The 23,916-nt window shown below is 40.4% G+C and overlaps 3 long non-coding RNA genes across 5 annotated transcripts in view; 1 reads left to right on the forward strand and 2 right to left on the reverse strand.

The window, feature by feature from the left end:
* Nucleotides 1–23,367, forward strand: part of LOC309497320 — a 32,553-nt gene extending 9,186 nt beyond the window's left edge. For all 3 annotated transcript variants that reach the window (XR_014205492.1, XR_014205493.1, XR_014205494.1), the window contains exons 2-3: nucleotides 6,851–6,948; nucleotides 22,864–23,367. This is a non-coding gene — a long non-coding RNA (uncharacterized lncRNA). The remainder of the gene's footprint in view (nucleotides 1–6,850; nucleotides 6,949–22,863) is intronic.
* On the reverse strand, nucleotides 2,930–4,328 carry LOC309474796. Its single transcript, XR_014197421.1, has 3 exons — nucleotides 4,062–4,328; nucleotides 3,573–3,704; nucleotides 2,930–3,059 (listed from the first exon to the last, which is right to left on the reverse strand). It is a non-coding gene; the product is annotated as an uncharacterized lncRNA (long non-coding RNA).
* On the reverse strand, nucleotides 18,918–20,341 carry LOC309497293. The gene is made up of 3 exons (XR_014205470.1): nucleotides 20,075–20,341; nucleotides 19,586–19,717; nucleotides 18,918–19,072 (listed from the first exon to the last, which is right to left on the reverse strand). It is a non-coding gene; the product is annotated as an uncharacterized lncRNA (long non-coding RNA).
* Nucleotides 23,368–23,916: the final 549 nt, after the last annotated feature.

Consider the following 23,916-nt stretch of genomic DNA (forward strand, 5'->3'; position numbering starts at 1 on the left):
AGAGTCCTGCAACGGGTACCCGCATAAAAGTGGCTGAAACGGGTGGATTGTGACATTCCTAAAATTCACGGGCGGGGACGCGGGCGGATAATGAACTCCTTGCGGGCGGGTAGCGGATGAAAAATATGTGCAATATTTGTATGTCTAAATTACCAGCATTACACATACGCAAATATGTGTTTTAGTCAGGCCATCCTTAAAAATAATCTTGTTTGCCGTAACCCGACCGACCCTGTCAATTTAGGACCGACCCAATTAAATTTTTTTCTCCCCTTTTAGTCCGACCAAGTTGCGACATTAAATTTCTCTGTACTGTAGGCTAATAGGCCTATGTGTTGTAGCCCAGTCATTAAAAAACGATTTAGTTTCATATTCATGTTTAAATAAAATAATATAATTTGTTTTATATATTTCATGTTGATTATATGAAAAGTGAAAAGCATGAATAAGATAAGATGATCCTGAATATCGTGAGACAAATGGAGTGGGCAGACATGATTTTGACCACTTCATTAAGTTTGTTCAGCCTTTCTTTAAAGTGAATTTCGTTTTGTATTAATTGTATCTTAATTTTAATCAATGTTTCATCTACCAAATTCCGGGATTTAATAAATAAGCAGTAAAAATAGCAGGCAGGCAATATAATCAGGACACGGCCGGAGGCGCCCGCGCGTGAACTGATCGTCTCTTAAATGAACCGAAACTCATCGTATAAGCTACTTGCCTCACAGACCTGAGAAATAGAAAGCATGAAATGTGTACTTTTAAACAAAACAATTCAAAACGAAAGAAAACAGACTGTTCTCTGCTTATAATCCGTATGAAATGTGCATTTCTCTCTGGCGCGTTCACTACTGCGAAGATCGCGAGTCAGCATCGTCATCTTTGACACAGAAAACACTTGCTTATTAATAAACAATTGAAATGTCTCATTGATATATTTGACATAGGCCTATTAATAATCATTACTTTTCCAAGTTCTTTGTGACAGCTTTTAGGTGCGTTATTGGCAGCGCACCCTTACATGTTGTTACATGAACGCGTCACCTGTGTGGTTTATCGCGGGCACGGGTCGGGTAACGGGCCAAATGTTAACGGGTCTGGGCGGGTGCGGATTTAATTTTGATATTATCACGGGTGACGGGTCGGATCTGGCGCTGAACTTTGCGGGTACGGGCGGGGGCGGGTCTCCAAAAATGGACCCGTGCAGGACTCTGATTCAGACTGCTGCGAGTAACTTTAAAGATCCGGTGTTGGATGATGGACTTCTGAAAGTAGGTGGTCGCCTGAGTAGACTAGCGATGCCTGAAGAGGCCAAGCATCCAGTTATTCTCTCGAAAGACCTGCACATATCCACACTATTGCTACGACATATCCATGAACAACTTGGCCACGGAGGAAGAAATCATATGCTATCTCGACTCCGTAAAAAATACTGGATAATCAAAGCTAACTCGGCAGCAAGAAGGATCATAACAGACTGTGTTGTGTGCAAACGGCAGCGGGGACGAGTTGGAGAACAGAAAATGTCAGACTTACCCCTGGAAAGGATTGTACCAGACAAGCCTCCATTTACAAATGTTGGAGTAGACTACTTCGGTCCTATAGAGATCAAGAGAGGACGAAGTCTTGTTAAAAGATATGGCGTAATCTTCACCTGCATGGCAAGCAGGGCAGTACATCTTGAAGTTGCATATACTCTTGACACAGACTCCTGCATCCATGCATTACGAAGATTTATTTGTCGACGAGGTCAAGTATTGTCTTTAAGATCAGACAATGGCACAAATTTTATTGGAGCTGAAAGAGAACTGAGAGAAGCACTCAATGCCTTGAATCAGGACAAAATCCAGACTGCTATGCTTCAGAAGGGAATAGAATGGTACTTTAACCCCCCAACAGGATCGCATCACGGTGGTGTATGGGAGCGTTTGATCCGCATGGTTCGAAATGTGCTGCACCAATAACAAAGATATGTCTGATTAAAGAGACTGAGATTGAGAAGGACTGATGGTAAAGACCAGATCCCACCATGTGCCATGTTCTGGACACCTTTGGCCCAAACAAAAAAAAAAGGGTGTAATGTATATAGCTCCTTTCATTATTTATTTAAAAAAAATTTGGGTAATTGTTGTTACATAAGACAATTAGGGGCCAGTGTGTAGGAACCATTTATGTTTGCATAATATTTTTTTGTTTGGATAGATTTATATTAGTATTTGGGACACTGGGTGACAGTGATTAGATGCACATGGTTGTATATAATGGGGCATAGGTGACAGGAAGTGATAGCCACAGGTAGGGGGAGCACACACAGTTCTCACCAGACCACAGATTACACGCAAACAACTGGAAACAAGATATGAAATCAACTGGCATGTTCATCTGTTTGCACAATTTATTACAATAAACCACAACTGCAATAATCTGTGTGTCTGCGTAAAAACTTCACCCCTACCTGTGCATGATGGCAAAGATATGGTTAAAAAAAAAAAGATAAGGATTGCCAAAACACAGAGGATGAAACTTCTGTTGACACAGAGGATAACCACATGTATCCACAGAAATGGAGAAGTATTTTTGTTGTACCAAAAACTCCAATCAAGCAAAAACATTTCATTAAACAAGATTTATTTGGTGATAAACAGGGAACATTCAATACGAATAAAGCACTGAAATAATCTTCAAAAGAACTTGAGCATGAGTTCGGCAAAATCAATGTCACGATTCACATCGGCGACCGTGACCGCCGTGGCCGTTGTGGCGACCGTGGCCGCCGTCGTTGGCGCGACCGCCATGACCATCGTGGCGACCATGGCCGTATTGGCGATAGTGACCACCGTGGCGACCATGGCCATATTGGCGATAGTGACCATCGCGGCGACCATGGCCGTATTGGCGATCGTGACCGCCGTTGCTGCCGTGGCCGCTGTCGTGGTCGTCGTGGCCACCGCGGCGATCGTGACCGCCATGGCCAAGGTGTACAGCCCACTCTGGCCCACTTGGCGGTTCGGCCGCAGGCTTCACTACAGGCTTCGGCGGTTTGGCCACAGGCTTCACTGCAGGGATACAGATCATCTTTAGTCTTTAGTCCTTTCAGTGGCATTCAGCACAAAACTCAAATCATGAATAACAAGTGTTACAGAGTGAATTGCATTTTAAATAATCTTTATTCATTTTGTAAAGCTATTCTGTGAAACTGTGCTATATGTACTAAATTTCAGGTACTTTTGTCATGGAGCAGGATATGACAACAGAATTATAAAAAAATACACTGGGAAGGGGAGCACAATTTCCTCCTCCTGTTTTGGTGCTTGGACACTCTCCTGGCTTGTTATGTTTTCTGTCATGTGTCTTCATAACATCACTGAATGCTGAAGGTCTCATTTACTGTTTGAATATAAATAATTATATATAGTTCAGTCGTTCTACTTCAAAGTTTCATGTTTAGTTCAACGTGTTACTTGCAGTTTCTTTGCAATTATTTGTGAAGTTTACTAGCAACGTCTGAGTGAAAATTCTCAGCGTTTCTTTTGGGAGACCTCTAGCATCCATCATTAATTGAAACTCACTGAAAACAGGCGGCACACACGCGGGCCCACAGGGAAATTGACAGCATTTATGTCCTCCAGAGCAGTCTCTATCAGAAGTACATCCTCGTTTAGACGGCACGACCGTCAGCGTCACCGGACACTGACCGGACTCTACAGAAGAGGATTGTTAAAAGGGACCAGGGAGTGTTGTAACAGTTTCAGTGTTTAGAAGTCAGGGCTTTTGAAATATAGGTCTCAAAACTTGAAAATATGCATATTTATCTGCTTAAAGTCCAGAATAAATTCCATTCATCAATAAACTGTCAATCAGTTTTAAAGACAGAGTAGCGGGGTGTGTAATAAAGCCTAAGCACAATGCAGATAGACATAGACAGTTAATGTGTATTCCAATCGATTGACTATTGCAACTAAATGTACTGTAGCTACACGTTCAAAAGAAGTCATATTTTGTAAGGCACTTATTTATGCATTTCTTCAGACTGTAATGAAGCTAAAAGATCTTCTCACCTGCGACTCCAGCGAGTGTTGTGCACAACCATGCAGACAGGCACAATAAAACAACTCTCAACGAGCAGTACACTCGAGCTGTCATCCTCTCGACCTGTGATCTCACAACGAGCTCTGCTGCAAAACACGCTGAATTAGTCAGTCAGGAGGAACAGTAAGGCACACAGAACTACACTGGAAACATGTGCTGCTGAATCCTGCAATATAAATCGCTGTATAAAAGTTTCTGAAAACGCGTTTTTAAAGATCCAAGGAGGTCTGGGTAACTCCAACCCTGATCAAACACACCTGCCTGTAGCTTTCTAGTAGCCTCATCTTGAAGACCTTGATTAGCTTGTTCAGGTGTGTTTGATTAGGTTTGGAGGAACGGAGCGCTGCGTTCACGCCAGATGTCGTAATAATAACCGTAATTAGTATTATGACCAATGCCTTGTCCAAATACCCACACTTGCCAAATACCCACTTGTCTACTTGCATGACGTATTTCTTCTATTTGGCCCAAGTGTTCAAGTAGGCGTAAAGACTGCAAGTGTAGAACTTTTGATTACTCGATTGGACACACTTATAATCTTGCAAAAAATGCAAGTGTTTACAGAGCTTTTATTTCTTATTTTCAATGCTTTACATTTAAAAAAAAAAAATCTAAACCTAACCCTGTTCAGTAGTGGTGAGCAGATCGAGGCTTCGTGAAGCAATGAAACAGTTGAACCAAATGGGCCATATTGTTTCGAGGCTTCGAATCAATCCGACACCTGTCTCAACGGTGACACTTAGTGGTCACTTGCAGGTGTTGATCTGAAACAACCTTGACAAGCCATTAAAAAAAATATTTTTTATTTTTTATTATTGTATTTTTCTAATATGTGAAGCTTGTAACCTGTAGGCTCCTCACTGTGCATAATGTTATTTTGGTCCTGCAAAATGAATATTAATAAAAGAAATCAAGCCACAATGTCTCACTTTTTTTGAGATTTTTATTAAAAAATATGAATTTCTCTGCTGTGGAAGGACTTAGCCTACTTCTTTTTTTACAGATAATGTCTCCAGCCTTTGAAAAAATCCTCTCACAAGGGACACTTGTTGCTGGCATGCAAAGATATTTTTTAGCAAGGACATACAAATGAGGAAAGATTACAGCTCTCTCTTTCCAGTAAGTTAGTGGATCATGAGTTCTGGGCAAATACGCAAATTTCTAATTCTCCTCAAATGGTGCATCATGGATGATGTATTGTTGCAGTAGGCTAGCTGCCGTTCACAATACACACATCTCACTTTATTTGGGGTTTCTAAACGGAAATACTCCCACACCAATACTGTCATCACCATTGTTAACAATACTCTGTAAATTCAAATTTAAAGTATGTCTTTGGTGGTTATGTTTATTGTTGTTGTTTCTTTGTTGTTGTTTGATTGTTTTACTGTGACTGCTGGCTGCAATCTAAATTGCCCCTCGGGGATAATAAAGTTACCTTGAACACCACAGATGTACGGCATCTCTTCTGGGGAGCCTCCATTTTATCTATCTATCCAAATCTATCTATGTATCTATCTATATGAATCTATCTATGTATCTAGATATGTATCTATAATCTATGTATCTAGATATAATTTATCTATGTATCTATATATGTATCTATCTATAATCTATCTATGTATTTATACATGTATCTATAATCTATCTATATGTATCTATAATCTATCTATATGTATCTATCTATTAATCTAGCTGTCTATATATATTTATATCTTTGTATTAGGGGTCGACCGATTAATCAGTCGGACGATTAATCGGACGATTTTTTGCATTTTTTAACATAATCGGCATCGGCCAATATCCAGTATATCAAGCCGATTATTAGGCGGGCGCATCTGTGGGCAGCCTAGTGTTGTTGTTGTTGTGGAACACGAGTTCGACGCACGCTGCGCCTAGAGTCATTCTCCAGCAGAGTGAGCAGACCTCATCCAGTGCCTAAGGAAGGAGCTAAGTTCCTTGCAGAAAACTCCTTTATATTTAATTAAAACCTTTTGATATGTTACTGCCAACTTCGAGAAAAAATATGAATAGGCGACATGACGTTCGGCGTAAGCAAGAATTTTAAGTAAGCAAGAATTTTGCAATTACAGACAGAGAATCTGATACTTTTATTTGTTCTGTTTTGTGTGTCTTATATTTGAGAGGGTTGTCACTCAATGCAGAGAAATAAGTAATAAAAAAAGTGGCCATAGGTTAGTGAAGAACTGGCTTTGCTTTGCTAGCGTCGTCGCTAGGGTTGGGTAGCTACAGACAGACCCGGTGCTAATACGGCACTGGTGCCTTAACGACCGTTATTTACCGGACCGAATATCAATGCGGATTTCTGTGCTTCATTTCGGTGCTACTGTTATGCCTGTGCTTCTCTTGGATGCTCTGAAAACGGACGTTAGAAACGTGACGCTAGTCAGCAGTTAACTTTAGCATACTGTTAGCTAGTAGCTGAATTAAACACGGTTAAAATGCTGGCCAAACAGTGTAATGTGTGACTGTATTTCACTGTAGACTAGGGGTGGAACATGTATTCGTATTGAACCGAAACGGGGCGTCACGGTTCGGTGTATAAATTTACACGGAGAATACATGGTATAATAATAAATAAAACTTGCGTGCAAATTAATTCATGTAATGCGGAACTACTGTTAGATACGCGGGTTCTTTGGGGACACCTAATCTGTAGCCCCGCCTTAGCTCTGAAGCAGGCTGCGATGTAAAGATTGTAATGCTGGAATATGGTGTGTGTGTGTGGGAGAGGGAGACTCGGGAGAGGGAGAGGGGCGCGGGCGCGATCGAAAAGTCGCGTGTGTTTAAAGTCGCAAAGTGTTTACTTATATTTGTGTGTGTGTGTGTGTGTGTGTGTGTGTGTGTGTGAGTGTGTGTGTGTGAGGCGCGGATGCGATCGAACAGTGGAAACATAAAAACATACTCCGTCATTTTGTTTACAAGACATCATTCAAACTGCAAAGTGTTTAAGTTACTGTTAATTAAAATTTTAAGGAAAACAAATATATTAATCTGAAATGTAGCAAATTAATTTTCAATTCATTCAGGTACAATTACCAAACATATCTCAAGGTCGCAACAAGTGCAGATTGGTCAAGTGTTCAATAAATGTTTTTGTTGAGAAATCTTGTATTTTATTTGTGTTATATTTTATCTTTCAAATAGAGGTTAAAAACAAGCACATAATCGGCCAAAATAAATCGGCAGCATTAATCAAAAGATCGGCATCGGCCTGAAAAAACCCATATCGGTCGACCTCTACTTTGTATCTATTAATGTGTCACTATATGTATACTCTGTACTGTCTCTAGCCTATCAGTCAATGTGTTGTGTAAATTTAAATGTAAGCCTAAATAGCCTATAACTAATCAAATCGCACTATGTCACTATATCACCAAAAATCCGCTATCTCAAAATCAAACTCCTCTCACAAAAACCCACAAGGTCAATATGCGCTGATTTCACTTTTATACAGATGTGCGATTGTGTGGTCTGTTCCCGACCCTGTCAATCAAACGCTGATTCGGCGGACCACACCTGATGAAACACTTAGTGAAACGCTTCGAGGCTTCGTTTGGCCATAGTCACGTGACATGGGTGTTTTGAATCACGCTTCGGATCAGTGTTTCGAAACATCTGCGCTTCGGGATCTCGCAAAGCTTCGGAACGACTGTTTCGCGTCAGCCATCCCTACTGTTCAGTAGTCACTATGTAACTAACCGAAAACACAAATTTAAAATTGTGATGCTTCTAATTAAAGGGTTAGTTCACCCAAAAATGAAAATGATGTCAGAAATTACTCACCCTCATGTTGTTCCAACCCCGTAAGACTTTCGTTCATCTTCGGAACACAAATTAAGATATTTTTGATGAAATCTGAGAGCTGTCTCACTCCTCCACAGGCTTATGGACACTATAACTTGCTGGCCCAGAAAATGTATTAAAGACATTGTTAATATAGTCCAAGTGATTGTGTTGCACGTCACCACGTAGGCTCACTATTGGGCGACGCTAGTCATGTGTGTGATACGTAGTGGCGTGCAACACAGACACGCTACGCTATTAAACTACGTGAAAAGACTCGAGGCCCAGAGAGAAGGAAATGAAAAGTGGAATAAAGTCGTTATTTTTGTTTGTTTTTGCGCACAAAAACTATTCTCGTCACTTTATAAACTTAAGATTGAGCCACTGGAATCACTTGGACTATATTAACAATGTCTTTAATACATTTTCTGGGCCAGCAAGTTATAGTGTCCATAAGCTTATGGAGCAGTGATCCAGCACTCAGATTTCATCAAAAATATCTTAATTTGTGTTCCGAAGATGAACGAAAGTCTTACAGGGTTGGAACAGGATTCTAACCGTAGAGACGGAGCGTACTATTTTCTTTAGCGGAAGCAATACAATCGGGTTTAAATCAATAAACTCCCTTTTAAATCAATATTTTGTGTCAAATTAATTATTTATTTGGTAGGTAGCCATGTAATAAGCGGGATAATGTATTGCGATTATCCCTTACACATTAGCTAGTCTAGTAGCTCATGAGGCATGCATGCTAGCAAAACACAGGTTAACTATATTTGTCTTTGGCTAATCAGCAGTAAATTCGAGCCTCGACCAGTGCCGAGAGAGAGAGAGAGAGAGAGAGAGAGAGAGAGAGCTTCAGAACTCCTGACATTTAGATATACTATTCTTCAATAAATATATTTGTTTGACGGAGAAGCTGTGCGCAAACAGGAATATATATTATTTTTCAACAAAAAAAAAAAAGCACCCCAGAAAAAAGAGCACTTTCTTTCCAGGAATAAAAAGGGCAGGTGCTCAAGCCCCCTTTGATGTCTATGTGTGCACGTGCCTGATCCTAGCTGTATATGACATTCTTCTTTCAGACAAATACAAAAATGTCCTGGCTCTTCCAAGCTTAATAATGAGAGTGAAGGGCTGTTTGACTTTTTTTAATATAACTCTGATTGTATTCGTCTGAACGAAGAATGTCATATAGACCTAGGATGGCTTGAGGGTGAGTAAATCATGGGCTAATTTTCATTTTTGGGTTAACTATCCCTTGAGGACTGACTTACACCCAGGTACAAAGCATTGCAGTAATCAAGAAGAAATAAAAGCATGGATTACTTTCTCCAGATCACTGAAAGACAAGACATTTAATTTTAGCAATATTTCGCATTTGAAAGAAACTATTCTATTATAGATAATATATATCTATAATAGATTCTATTCACTCCACCAATAAGGACCAATGGGGGTGCGGTTATGATTTCAGGGAAAAATCTTGCAATGATCAGAAAAATGGTTGGAGAGTATGACATCTGGTTCCGATTTTAGCCCCGATTCACCCCTTCCGACAATCTTAAGGATGCTCCGATTATCGTAAAATAAACTGATCAGATATTCCTGCCGTGTGTGGTGTGTTAAGACTGCTCTCGTCTGCTCGGAAGGACGTCGGGACCGCTCCGATCTCAAATCGGGGATATCCAACATGTTGGATTTTTTGGCCCGATTTCTCGTGTGTGGTGTCCCCCGGGGACAAACGAGCACGCAGCCTGTGGACTGTGGCGTGTAGCCAATCAGAATGATTGTTTACTCTGAAGTCACGTTTGATCTCGAGGGATTTTGCGAGATTTCCCGTCTGACCTGGGAATGCTCGGGAGTCAAATCGGTTCGTGTGTGATGTGTTGATTTTGCCGTGTGGCTGCGCACCACACACTGTACGACCAAAACTGTTAGACCCGTGATCTTTTAATCGTACAGTGTGGTCATACAGTGTGTGGTGGCGCAGCCACACGGCAAAATCAACACATCACACACAAACCGATTTGACTCCCGAGCATTCCCATAAATAGGTCTAAGGTGTTTTTGGGGTCCTTGAGATGTTCTGACATGCCCTTACATTTGAGCTTTTTTCAGTTACTTATAAACATATTAATGGCAAAGGAGTAATTACACTCTATTTAGCACAAACATGGCTGCCATAATATGTGAGCAACATGTATGTACATGTTTGTATTTTTGAGAGAATAATGTTTATGCATGGTTATTGAAAAAACTAAAAATTTAAGTTTCTGAAATAAGGCCACAAAACACAATATGTGTCCACAATACTTCTGAATAATGCATTTTGTCGCCTAGAGTTTTTTCTTCAAAATGATGTGAAAATCATCCTGCCTAATCATTCACATAAAACAATACATTGATTTAAATTTTGTAAGACACTTTTTGTTTGGAAAGGCAATATGCGGGTGGGCGTAAACGATTCAACACCATCATGAATATTGAGTGATTCACACCTGAGAAGTTCACACCCATAATTAGCCTTTCATTCAGGTGTGTCACTGAGCCACAAGAAATAATGCAAGGACAAAATAAATAAATAAATATATATATATAATTGGTTCACAGTTCACATATACATAATATATATATATATATATATATATATATATATATATATATATATATATATATATATACATATTTAACGTGAGCAGAAATTGGCAACATTATAAGCTTATTTGATGTGGCAGTATTTTACAGTAAAAACTTTATAATCTGAACGACTGACATCTCTCTCTTTTCATACATATTACATAAACTGAGAATATTTGTTTTTTTATAAAAATTACTTCATTTAAAAGAAGATAATTCAAGCTTCATGCCCGTGTGTCTGTATGCCTGTTTGACTGAGTATTCGCTGAGTTTCAGAATGGACTACACTGACAGAGAGAAAGCAGAACTCGCATCATGTTTATTTTTATTTATTTGGCAAAAAGCACAACACTTTGTTTTTATTGTGAGTATACACAAAAATAATACACACTTAACAGGATCGATTGATGTATGAAACTTTGTAAGATCAAAGTCAACAGAGTATTTTGAGTCTCTCTTGCACTGATAAGAAAAAAAGCGAGCCTATCGCGCCGGCGTGATAGCCGACCTCAGGGGGTTAATGGTTTAAGTTTAGCAGAAATCTGCATTATAGGAGGTCTATATACAAGGACACATAATACAGGACAATGGTCAATGTCCACGTGCACCTGTGCGGTGCTGATTGACGGAGATTGGAAACTCCGAACGACAACGCGCAGGCAGAGGGGTATGTTCAACATTAAGCTTTATTGGAAAATCCAGAAACAGTTACATTAATGGATTTCGTTGACAGAACTATATACTATCACCACAATATCAGCTGTCTGAAACATTCTGTCATAGCCGTGTGGTTTACTGGATCACGCTAAAAGTTAAACAAATATGTCTATTGTCATGTCTGACGTTCGGTCACAAGATGGCGATGTTGCACTGGATTCTGAAAAAGAAAAAAGGGTTATTAAACACACTGCTAAAGGTTTGGAAATGTTCATTGAAAACTGTCAGAAAATAAGAAACTTGAAATGTAAACAAGCTAAAAAGTTAATGGAATTGCTGAAAGAGCTCATGAAATCAAAGGAGAATGCAAATGAAGTGCAATTTAACTTGGTTAAATTAATCAACATCTGTGATGAAGCCAAAATAAATCATGAGTCATTGGTGAAGTTACCACTACCTGAAAATGAACTTGAAAGGCAAAATCACTGGTTTCAACAAAAAATGGAAACTTTTGATGGTTTTATACAGGATGTAAATGTGTGGTTTTCAGAGGTTGGATGGCACAAAAAACACACCATTGCTGAAAGTGTAATCACAGATGACATTGGACCGGATGACAGTGTTTCTAATGTGTCAAAACATAAATCAAACCACAAATCAAGTTCTTCATCACGTGCATCTTCAACATCCTCTGCTCGCATTAAAGCTCAGGCAGAAAAGGCTGCTCTCATGGAACGGGTTGCCGCTCTGCAGAAAAGGCATGACCTTGAGGCACAGGAAGAACAACTGAAAAAGAAGAAAGAACAACTGGAATTAGAGACTGAACTGGCAGCAACCAATGCAAAAAATGAATGTACTTGAATCAATGGGATCAAGAAACAGCTCAAGAGTATCTGATGGGATGAACTCGTATTTGAGAAAAGGAACTGCTCAAAAGAAAACGTCAGTCAAATTAAATCCACATGCAAAGACCTATTTACCTGATCAAGTGCAACAAAGACAGAATGTGCGGATGGGAACTGAATCTTCTTCCCAGCAACAGGTTGTTCGACCAAAGGAAAGAGCTGATGAACCATCTCTGCTAGAGCTCAGGATATGACTCATCTAACACAACAACCTGTATTTAATGATGATAATCAAGGTGATGTCTATCACATAATTCAAAGGCAAAGTGACATCACAGCTCTTCTCACTCAACAAAATCTCTCTTCTACTTTACCACCAAGAGACATTCCTGTTTATGATGGTGATCCATTGCAATATGGAGTTTTCATCAGGGCATTTGAGAGAGGAGTGGAAAGAAAGACTGATGACTACAGTGACTGTCTGCATTTCCTAGAGCAATACACCAGAGGGCATCCAAAAGATTTAGTCCACAGCTGCCAACACTTGCCTTCAGCTGAGGGCTATAAAAGAGCAAAAGATCTGCTTAAAGAACATTTTGGTAATGAACATAAGATTGCCACAGCATACATGGACAAAGCATTTGCCTGGCCAGCGGTCAAGCCAGAGGATGTGAAAGCATTGCAAGCGTTTTCATAATTCCCGAGAGGTTGTTGAAATGCAATGCGACAGCTCACCTATATGGAGGAGTTGAATGTTGCTTCCAGTATGAAGACCATTCTTGTGAAACTGCCTTACAAGCTTAGAGACAAGTGGAGGAATAGGGCATGTCAGCTCCAAGAACAACATGTACGTCGAGCTAGTTTCTCTGACTTGGTAGACTTCATGGAGAGACAAGTGAAGATATTGTCAGATCCACTTTTTGGAAACATCCAGGATGCTAAGACAATTACATCCGTCAAAAGCTCCACCTTTGTCAAAGCAAGAGAAAAGCCGAGACCAAGAGGAAGCAGTTTTGCAACTACTGTAACACCTGTAGAAACAGAAAAACAAGAAAAATTACAACAAATGGAACGAAAAATGTATCTGCCACTAATTCTCAAAATTGCTGTTTGTTCTGTGATAGAGGTTGTCACACATTGGTGCGGTGTCCACAAATCAGGAAAAGGATGCACAGGGAAAAAATAGACTTCCTAAAGAAAAGGGGAGTCTGTTTTGGATGTTTGAAGGTAGGACACATGAGCAAAGACTGCAATAGTCGTTTGACTTGTGACGTGTGCAATAAAAATCATCCTGAAATACTTCACATTGAACAAAAGGACATGGGAAAGAATACAGAACTGAATGAGAAATCAATTGGGAGCAATGTCGTTCTCTCACCTCATACATGTGGGCATATTGGGGCCGGTGAAGAAGCCTGTCTCTTCTCTATTGTTCCAGTACAAGTAAAGACCCCCAAGGGAGACACAGTGTTGCAAACTTATGCATTTTTGGATCATGGAAGCTCATCTACCTTCTGCACAGAAAGCTTGATGAGAAGACTGAATGTTACAGGACAAAAGGCTAGTATTCTTCTGCGTACAATGAACCAAGAGAAACCTGTGACCTGTCATCATATCTCAGGTTTAGAGATATCAAGTCTGGACAAAAATGATTTCATACAACTGTCCAATGTATTTACACATAAGACCATGCCTGTTTCCAAGCTCAACATTCCAAGAAAGGAAGACCTGACTCAATGGCCTTACTTGAAGGACGTCAAGATTCATGAAATAGACGCCGGTATTGACCTGCTCATCGGCACAAATGCTTCCAAGGTATTGGAACCTTGGGAGGTGGTCAATAGCCAAGGGAATGGACCACACGCTGTGAGGACCCTACTGGGGTGGGTCATCTATGGTCCCTTGAGAGGACACAACAACGTCAGGGATGAGAATGGCTGCCCTGTTGCTGCTGTCAATCGAATGTCTATTGTGAATCTAGAGGAGCTACTGGTTAAACAATACAATCATGATTTCAATGAAGTAACCAGTAAGGAAACAGAGGAAATGTCCAGAGAAGAGATAAAATTCTTGGATATTGTGAATCACTCAATAAAAAGTACAGAAGGTCACTACTGCCTAGACTTACCTTTCAAGCAAAAAAAAAAAATCACAGCTTGCCAAATAACCGTTGCAGAACAGAGCAGCGCATCCAAAGCCTGAAACGCAAGTTTGGTAAAAATGAGATGTTTCACAATGAATATACAACTTTTCTCAAAGAAATGATTGACAACGGCTATGCTGAAATGATACCAGTAGATCAACTGAATCGTAATGATGGGAAACTCTGGTATATCCCACATCACGGGGTGTATCACTCAAGAAAAGGAACCTTAAGAGTGGTCTTCGACTGCGGTGCTGGCTTTAAGGGAACATCGCTCAATGAACAATTGCTACAGGGTCCAGATCTTACCAACTCACTCATCGGAGTACTCATCAGATTCAGACAAGAGCCGGTTGCCCTGATGGCTGACATCAAAGCAATGTTTCACCAGGTCAAAGTGTCAGAAAAACATATTGACTATCTGCGATTCCTGTGGTGGCCTGATGGTGATGTGCAGCAGGATATTGTCGAGTACCGGATGAAAGTACACCTCTTTGGAGCAGTGACATCACCGAGTTGTGCAAACTTTGCACTAAGAAAGACCGCTGAAGATAACAAAGCTCACTTTCCAGCAGAAGTTACAGACACCGTAAAGAACAACTTTTACGTACATGATTGCTTGAAATCCATGTCCACAGAACAGGACGCTGTTCTTATGGTGAAAGACCTTACTGCTCTCTGCCAGAAGGGAGGTTTCGTACTGTCAAAGTGGATCAGCAACAGCCATAAAGTATTGGCATCCATTCCACAAGAAAACAGAACCAAAGAGACAAAAGAGTTGGACTTGGACAGGGACAACCTGCCGATTGAAAGAGCACTAGGATTGCACTGGTGCGTTGAAACAGATGTGTTCATGTTCAGAATTACTGCACAGCCACGAGCATACACCAGACGCGGCATCTTGTCCGTGGTTGGCTCTGTATACGACCCTTTAGGATTCCTAGCACCATTTATTCTGCCAGCCAAACTGATTATGCAGGAACTCTGTAAAAAAAAAACTCGGATGGGATGAAAACATACCCCAAACTGTTTCTCAGCAGTGGACAGGATGGTTGGCAGATCTGAACAAGATGACAGAGTTTAGAGTGGACCGTTGCATGAAGCCCACAAGCTTTGGTCAAATCAGAAATGCAGAGTTGCACCACTTTTCAGATGCAAGCGAGAGTGGATACGATACGGTTTCATATCTTAGACTGGAAAACAACGACAAGGAGGTACATGTTGCTTTCATGATAGGGAAAGCAAGAGTATCACCATTAAAGCAAGTAACGATTCCCAGATTGGAGCTCACAGCTGCAGTTCTAGCTGTCAAGGTTGACAGAATGCTTCGGAAGGAATTACATCTTCAGCTGAACAAATCCATCTTCTGCTGAACAAATCCATCTTCTGGACTGATAGCACAACAGTGCTGAAATATATCAACAACGAAACCAAACGTTTCCGAACATTTGTAGCAAACAGGATCTCCTTTGTAAGGGATACTACTGATGTGTCACAATGGAGATATGTTAGCACAAAGGAAAATCCGGCAGATGAAGCCTCTAGGGGGCTAACAGCAAATCGCTTCTTAAGCTGCAAAAGATGGATCAAGGGACCAGAGTTTCTCTGTCAACCAGACAGAGAATGGCAGAAACCTCATTTGGAAACTGCAATCTCTGCCAATGATCCGGAAGTCAAGCAAGACATCACAAGCAACCTCATTGTTAAAGGTCCATTGAACCCCACCAGCTCTCTGATAAGTTATTTATCTTCATGGAGAAGTCTGATGACAGCTGTAGCTTGGCTACTTAAAGTAAAAACAACTATCTTACTGCTGACTAGAAAAAGAAAGGAGATTCAGACCAGAGTCCTGCAACGGGTACCCGCATAAAAGTGGCTGAAACGGGTGGATTGTGACATCCCTAAAATTCACGGGCGGGGACGCGGGCGGATAATGAACTCCTTGCGGGCGGGTAGCGGATGAAAAATATGTGCAATATTTGTATGTCTAAATTACCAGCATTACACATACGCAAATATGTGTTTTAGTCAGGCCATCCTTAAAAATAATCTTGTTTGCCGTAACCCGACCGACCCTGTCAATTTAGGACCGACCCAATTACATTTTTTTCTCCCCTTTTAGTCCGACCAAGTTGCGACATTAAATTTCTCTGTACTGTAGGCTAATAGGCCTATGTGTTGTAGCCCAGTCATTAAAAAACGATTTAGTTTCATATTCATGTTTAAATAAAATAATATAATTTGTTTTATATATTTCATGTTGATTATATGAAAAGTGAAAAGCATGAATAAGATAAGATGATCCTGAATATCGTGAGACAAATGGAGTGGGCAGACATGATTTTGACCACTTCATTAAGTTTGTTCAGCCTTTCTTTAAAGTGAATTTCGTTTTGTATTAATTGTATCTTAATTTTAATCAATGTTTCATCTACCAAATTCCGGGATTTAATAAATAAGCAGTAAAAATAGCAGGCAGGCAATATAATCAGGACACGGCCGGAGGCGCCCGCGCGTGAACTGATCGTCTCTTAAATGAACCGAAACTCATCGTATAAGCTACTTGCCTCACAGACCTGAGAAATAGAAAGCATGAAATGTGTACTTTTAAACAAAACAATTCAAAACGAAAGAAAACAGACTGTTCTCTGCTTATAATCCGTATGAAATGTGCATTTCTCTCTGGCGCGTTCACTACTGCGAAGATCGCGAGTCAGCATCGTCATCTTTGACACAGAAAACACTTGCTTATTAATAAACAATTGAAATGTCTCATTGATATATTTGACATAGGCCTATTAATAATCATTACTTTTCCAAGTTCTTTGTGACAGCTTTTAGGTGCGTTATTGGCAGCGCACCCTTACATGTTGTTACATGAACGCGTCACCTGTGTGGTTTATCGCGGGCACGGGTCGGGTAACGGGCCAAATATTAACGGGTCTGGGCGGGTGCGGATTTAATTTTGATATTATCACGGGTGACGGGTCGGATCTGGCGCTGAACTTTGCGGGTACGGGCGGGGGCGGGTCTCCAAAAATGGACCCGTGCAGGACTCTGATTCAGACTGCTGCGAGTAACTTTAAAGATCCGGTGTTGGATGATGGACTTCTGAAAGTAGGTGGTCGCCTGAGTAGACTAGCGATGCCTGAAGAGGCCAAGCATCCAGTTATTCTCTCGAAAGACCTGCACATATCCACACTATTGCTACGACATATCCATGAACAACTTGGCCACGGAGGAAGAAATCATATGCTATCTCGACTCCGTAAAAAATACTGGATAATCCAAGCTAACTCGGCAGCAAGAAGGATCATAACAGACTGTGTTGTGTGCAAACGGCAGCGGGGACGAGTTGGAGAACAGAAAATGTCAGACTTACCCCTGGAAAGGATTGTACCAGACAAGCCTCCATTTACAAATGTTGGAGTAGACTACTTCGGTCCTATAGAGATCAAGAGAGGACGAAGTCTTGTTAAAAGATATGGCGTAATCTTCACCTGCATGGCAAGCAGGGCAGTACATCTTGAAGTTGCATATACTCTTGACACAGACTCCTGCATCCATGCATTACGAAGATTTATTTGTCGACGAGGTCAAGTATTGTCTTTAAGATCAGACAATGGCACAAATTTTATTGGAGCTGAAAGAGAACTGAGAGAAGCACTCAATGCCTTGAATCAGGACAAAATCCAGACTGCTATGCTTCAGAAGGGAATAGAATGGTACTTTAACCCCCCAACAGGATCGCATCACGGTGGTGTATGGGAGCGTTTGATCCGCATGGTTCGAAATGTGCTGCACCAATAACAAAGATATGTCTGATTAAAGAGACTGAGATTGAGAAGGACTGATGGTAAAGACCAGATCCCACCATGTGCCATGTTCTGGACACCTTTGGCCCAAACAAAAAAAAAAGGGTGTAATGTATATAGCTCCTTTCATTATTTATTTTAAAAAAATTTGGGTAATTGTTATGTTACATAAGACAATTAGGGGCCAGTGTGTAGGAACCATTTATGTTTGCATAATATTTTTTTGTTTGGATAGATTTATATTAGTATTTGGGACACTGGGTGACAGTGATTAGATGCACATGGTTGTATATAATGGGGCATAGGTGACAGGAAGTGATAGCCACAGGTAGGGGGAGCACACACAGTTCTCACCAGACCACAGATTACACGCAAACAACTGGAAACAAGATATGAAATCAACTGGCATGTTCATCTGTTTGCACAATTTATTACAATAAACCACAACTGCAATAATCTCTGTGTGTCTGCGTAAAAACTTCACCCCTACCTGTGCATGATGGCAAAGATATGGTTAAAAAAAAAAAGATAAGGATTGCCAAAACACAGAGGATGAAACTTCTGTTGACACAGAGGATAACCACATGTATCCACAGAAATGGAGAAGTATTTTTGTTGTACCAAAAACTCCAATCAAGCAAAAACATTTCATTAAACAAGATTTATTTGGTGATAAACAGGGAACATTCAATACGAATAAAGCACTGAAATAATCTTCAAAAGAACTTGAGCATGAGTTCGGCAAAATCAATGTCACGATTCACATCGGCGACCGTGACCGCCGTGGCCGTTGTGGCGACCGTGGCCGCCGTCGTTGGCGCGACCGCCATGACCATCGTGGCGACCATGGCCGTATTGGCGATAGTGACCACCGTGGCGACCATGGCCATATTGGCGATAGTGACCATCGCGGCGACCATGGCCGTATTGGCGATCGTGACCGCCGTTGTGGTCGTCGTGGCCACCGCGGCGATCGTGACCGCCATGGCCAAGGTGTACAGCCCACTCTGGCCCACTTGGCGGTTCGGCCGCAGGCTTCACTACAGGCTTCGGCGGTTTGGCCACAGGCTTCACTGCAGGGATACAGATCATCTTTAGTCTTTAGTCCTTTCAGTGGCATTCAGCACAAAACTCAAATCATGAATAACAAGTGTTACAGAGTGAATTGCATTTTAAATAATCTTTATTCATTTTGTAAAGCTATTCTGTGAAACTGTGCTATATGTACTAAATTTCAGGTACTTTTGTCATGGAGCAGGATATGACAACAGAATTATAAAAAAATACACTGGGAAGGGGAGCACAATTTCCTCCTCCTGTTTTGGTGCTTGGACACTCTCCTGGCTTGTTATGTTTTCTGTCATGTGTCTTCATAACATCACTGAATGCTGAAGGTCTCATTTACTGTTTGAATATAAATAATTATATATAGTTCAGTCGTTCTACTTCAAAGTTTCATGTTTAGTTCAACGTGTTACTTGCAGTTTCTTTGCAATTATTTGTGAAGTTTACTAGCAACGTCTGAGTGAAAATTCTCAGCGTTTCTTTTGGGAGACCTCTAGCATCCATCATTAATTGAAACTCACTGAAAACAGGCGGCACACACGCGGGCCCACAGGGAAATTGACAGCATTTATGTCCTCCAGAGCAGTCTCTATCAGAAGTACATCCTCGTTTAGACGGCACGACCGTCAGCGTCACCGGACACTGACCGGACTCTACAGAAGAGGATTGTTAAAAGGGACCAGGGAGTGTTGTAACAGTTTCAGTGTTTAGAAGTCAGGGCTTTTGAAATATAGGTCTCAAAACTTGAAAATATGCATATTTATCTGCTTAAAGTCCAGAATAAATTCCATTCATCAATAAACTGTCAATCAGTTTTAAAGACAGAGTAGCGGGGTGTGTAATAAAGCCTAAGCACAATGCAGATAGACATAGACAGTTAATGTGTATTCCAATCGATTGACTATTGCAACTAAATGTACTGTAGCTACACGTTCAAAAGAAGTCATATTTTGTAAGGCACTTATTTATGCATTTCTTCAGACTGTAATGAAGCTAAAAGATCTTCTCACCTGCGACTCCAGCGAGTGTTGTGCACAACCATGCAGACAGGCACAATAAAACAACTCTCAACGAGCAGTACACTCGAGCTGTCATCCTCTCGACCTGTGATCTCACAACGAGCTCTGCTGCAAAACACGCTGAATTAGTCAGTCAGGAGGAACAGTAAGGCACACAGAACTACACTGGAAACATGTGCTGCTGAATCCTGCAATATAAATCGCTGTATAAAAGTTTCTGAAAACGCGTTTTTAAAGATCCAAGGAGGTCTGGGTAACTCCAACCCTGATCAAACACACCTGCCTGTAGCTTTCTAGTAGCCTCATCTTGAAGACCTTGATTAGCTTGTTCAGGTGTGTTTGATTAGGTTTGGAGGAACGGAGCGCTGCGTTCACGCCAGATGTCGTAATAATAACCGTAATTAGTATTATGACCAATGCCTTGTCCAAATACCCACACTTGCCAAATACCCACTTGTCTACTTGCATGACGTATTTCTTCTATTTGGCCCAAGTGTTCAAGTAGGCGTAAAGACTGCAAGTGTAGAACTTTTGATTACTCGATTGGACACACTTATAATCTTGCAAAAAATGCAAGTGTTTACAGAGCTTTTATTTCTTATTTTCAATGCTTTACATTTAAAAAAAAAAAATCTAAACCTAACCCTGTTCAGTAGTGGTGAGCAGATCGAGGCTTCGTGAAGCAATGAAACAGTTGAACCAAATGGGCCATATTGTTTCGAGGCTTCGAATCAATCCGACACCTGTCTCAACGGTGACACCTAGTGGTCACTTGCAGGTGTTGATCTGAAACAACCTTGACAAGCCATTAAAAAAAATATTTTTTATTTTTTATTATTGTATTTTTCTAATATGTGAAGCTTGTAACCTGTAGGCTCCTCACTGTGCATAATGTTATTTTGGTCCTGCAAAATGAATATTAATAAAAGAAATCAAGCCACAATGTCTCACTTTTTTTGAGATTTTTATTAAAAAATATGAATTTCTCTGCTGTGGAAGGACTTAGCCTACTTCTTTTTTTACAGATAATGTCTCCAGCCTTTGAAAAAATCCTCTCACAAGGGACACTTGTTGCTGGCATGCAAAGATATTTTTTAGCAAGGACATACAAATGAGGAAAGATTACAGCTCTCTCTTTCCAGTAAGTTAGTGGATCATGAGTTCTGGGCAAATACGCAAATTTCTAATTCTCCTCAAATGGTGCATCATGGATGATGTATTGTTGCAGTAGGCTAGCTGCCGTTCACAATACACACATCTCACTTTATTTGGGGTTTCTAAACGGAAATACTCCCACACCAATACTGTCATCACCATTGTTAACAATACTCTGTAAATTCAAATTTAAAGTATGTCTTTGGTGGTTATGTTTATTGTTGTTGTTTCTTTGTTGTTGTTTGATTGTTTTACTGTGACTGCTGGCTGCAATCTAAATTGCCCCTCGGGGATAATAAAGTTACCTTGAACACCACAGATGTACGGCATCTCTTCTGGGGAGCCTCCATTTTATCTATCTATCCAAATCTATCTATGTATCTATCTATATGAATCTATCTATGTATCTAGATATGTATCTATAATCTATGTATCTAGATATAATTTATCTATGTATCTATATATGTATCTATCTATAATCTATCTATGTATTTATACATGTATCTATAATCTATCTATATGTATCTATAATCTATCTATATGTATCTATCTATTAATCTAGCTGTCTATATATATTTATATCTTTGTATTAGGGGTCGACCGATTAATCAGTCGGACGATTAATCGGACGATTTTTTGCATTTTTTAACATAATCGGCATCGGCCAATATCCAGTATATCAAGCCGATTATTAGGCGGGCGCATCTGTGGGCAGCCTAGTGTTGTTGTTGTTGTGGAACACGAGTTCGACGCACGCTGCGCCTAGAGTCATTCTCCAGCAGAGTGAGCAGACCTCATCCAGTGCCTAAGGAAGGAGCTAAGTTCCTTGCAGAAAACTCCTTTATATTTAATTAAAACCTTTTGATATGTTACTGCCAACTTCGAGAAAAAATATGAATAGGCGACATGACGTTCGGCGTAAGCAAGAATTTTAAGTAAGCAAGAATTTTGCAATTACAGACAGAGAATCTGATACTTTTATTTGTTCTGTTTTGTGTGTCTTATATTTGAGAGGGTTGTCACTCAATGCAGAGAAATAAGTAATAAAAAAAGTGGCCATAGGTTAGTGAAGAACTGGCTTTGCTTTGCTAGCGTCGTCGCTAGGGTTGGGTAGCTACAGACAGACCCGGTGCTAATACGGCACTGGTGCCTTAACGACCGTTATTTACCGGACCGAATATCAATGCGGATTTCTGTGCTTCATTTCGGTGCTACTGTTATGCCTGTGCTTCTCTTGGATGCTCTGAAAACGGACGTTAGAAACGTGACGCTAGTCAGCAGTTAACTTTAGCATACTGTTAGCTAGTAGCTGAATTAAACACGGTTAAAATGCTGGCCAAACAGTGTAATGTGTGACTGTATTTCACTGTAGACTAGGGGTGGAACATGTATTCGTATTGAACCGAAACGGGGCGTCACGGTTCGGTGTATAAATTTACACGGAGAATACATGGTATAATAATAAATAAAACTTGCGTGCAAATTAATTCATGTAATGCGGAACTACTGTTAGATACGCGGGTTCTTTGGGGACACCTAATCTGTAGCCCCGCCTTAGCTCTGAAGCAGGCTGCGATGTAAAGATTGCAATGCTGGAATATGGTGTGTGTGTGTGGGAGAGGGAGACTCGGGAGAGGGAGAGGGGCGCGGGCGCGATCGAAAAGTCGCGTGTGTTTAAAGTCGCAAAGTGTTTACTTATATTTGTGTGTGTGTGTGTGTGTGTGTGTGTGTGTGTGTGAGTGTGTGTGTGTGAGGCGCGGATGCGATCGAACAGTGGAAACATAAAAACATACTCCGTCATTTTGTTTACAAGACATCATTCAAACTGCAAAGTGTTTAAGTTACTGTTAATTAAAATTTTAAGGAAAACAAATATATTAATCTGAAATGTAGCAAATTAATTTTCAATTCATTCAGGTACAATTACCAAACATATCTCAAGGTCGCAACAAGTGCAGATTGGTCAAGTGTTCAATAAATGTTTTTGTTGAGAAATCTTGTATTTTATTTGTGTTATATTTTATCTTTCAAATAGAGGTTAAAAACAAGCACATAATCGGCCAAAATAAATCGGCAGCATTAATCAAAAGATCGGCATCGGCCTGAAAAAACCCATATCGGTCGACCTCTACTTTGTATCTATTAATGTGTCACTATATGTATACTCTGTACTGTCTCTAGCCTATCAGTCAATGTGTTGTGTAAATTTAAATGTAAGCCTAAATAGCCTATAACTAATCAAATCGCACTATGTCACTATATCACCAAAAATCCGCTATCTCAAAATCAAACTCCTCTCACAAAAACCCACAAGGTCAATATGCGCTGATTTCACTTTTATACAGATGTGCGATTGTGTGGTCTGTTCCCGACCCTGTCAATCAAACGCTGATTCGGCGGACCACACCTGATGAAACACTTAGTGAAACACTTCGAGGCTTCGTTTGGCCATAGTCACGTGACATGGGTGTTTTGAATCACGCTTCGGATCAGTGTTTCGAAACATCTGCGCTTCGGGATCTCGCAAAGCTTCGGAACGACTGTTTCGCGTCAGCCATCCCTACTGTTCAGTAGTCACTATGTAACTAACCGAAAACACAAATTTAAAATTGTGATGCTTCTAATTAAAGGGTTAGTTCACCCAAAAATGAAAATGATGTCAGAAATTACTCACCCTC

Source organism: Leuciscus leuciscus, assembly GCF_965113295.1.
Source record: "Leuciscus leuciscus genome assembly, chromosome: 1".
NCBI lineage: Eukaryota > Metazoa > Chordata > Actinopteri > Cypriniformes > Leuciscidae > Leuciscus > Leuciscus leuciscus.